Below are 1,314 nucleotides of genomic sequence, written 5' to 3' on the forward strand. Positions count from 1 at the left end.
TCAACAAGGCTATTAAGGGAATAAAAAAAAAAAAAAAAAAAATGAAAACTTAGCTTTTATATATATAAATAAATAACCGTGGATCACATAAATCATAGTCATTCATAGTTACATATGTAAGTTATTAGGAAAGGAAAAGAAAGAGGTAAGAAACGTGGCTTGAAGGTATAAGTACATATGTGTATATATATAAAAACCATGACACCTAATCTTTATTTAATACATTAATCATCATCATATAGCTTCTTTTAGTTTCATTTTCTTGCATGGTGAGGAGATAGTGACCGAGAGTGAGAGAGAGAACCGTGGAACCCATAAATTTTTTTACTTCAATTTCTTTAAATTCGTAACTCCAATAAAAAATCTAATTCGATAAAATTGTTCGTATCTTCTTCCTCTACACATTGGTATTATTTTTATCTGGTAAAAATTGACGGTGACATAGCTCCTCTTTCTTTTGAGTTCGGCTAATTGGAGTTTTTGGGGGCACAGACGATTTCTAATGTTTTCTTCTTCAGCAGTTCAGTCAAAAAGTTTTTCCAGAGCTTTCATTGTTTTAGTTCCGTACGAAAGTAGGGAGTTTTATTTTAAAATTAATCGTTTTCAATTTAAGAATGCCCAAAAGTATAGTAAATAATTGCAAATATCTTAGTAATTATAATGTTATTGAGTCTGAGTTTTTTTGCTGTGGATGATTGGCTGTGATTGTGATTGAATTTTTTGTCGAGAAAGTGAATGGTAATTGATTTTGGTGTTACTATATAATTAATTTGACTAGGATTGGAATCATATGTCGATTATTGAGAACTTTGTGTTTAAAAAGTGCTGATGAAAAGCTGGTAAACTGTCGAGAAATGAAAGTGAGGAAGTCCGTTAGGGTAGTGAAGTCGAGTTTTGAGGAGGGGTTCCACCCGTATTCTTGTAAATACAAATGAAAAAAGTGATTTTGTTTTGAAAACTTGATTTTTATATATACTTATACTAAGAAATGATCTTTTATTGGAAATACGATTTATAAACCTATTTTAAGAAAATGATCCTATGTTGAAAAAGATCTGGTTGCATATTTACTTATATTGAGAAAAGGAATTTGTATTCAAAGTCTGAGTTATAAAATTTATAATAAGGAGTGACTTGAGTTTGAAACCATTGGAAAGAGTTCGGAAAAATATTGGTTTGATTCATTAGTAATTATTGGTTTGATTCAAGAGAAAAGGATTTGAAAGGAAGTTGAATTTTATTGAAATATAACGTGGTTTAGTTTCAAAGGAAACGATTTGATTATTAAGAATTATTTAACATTTGAAATGGTTT

The sequence above is a fragment of the Arachis ipaensis genome, chromosome B10 (assembly GCF_000816755.2).
Source record: "Arachis ipaensis cultivar K30076 chromosome B10, Araip1.1, whole genome shotgun sequence".
NCBI lineage: Eukaryota > Viridiplantae > Streptophyta > Magnoliopsida > Fabales > Fabaceae > Arachis > Arachis ipaensis.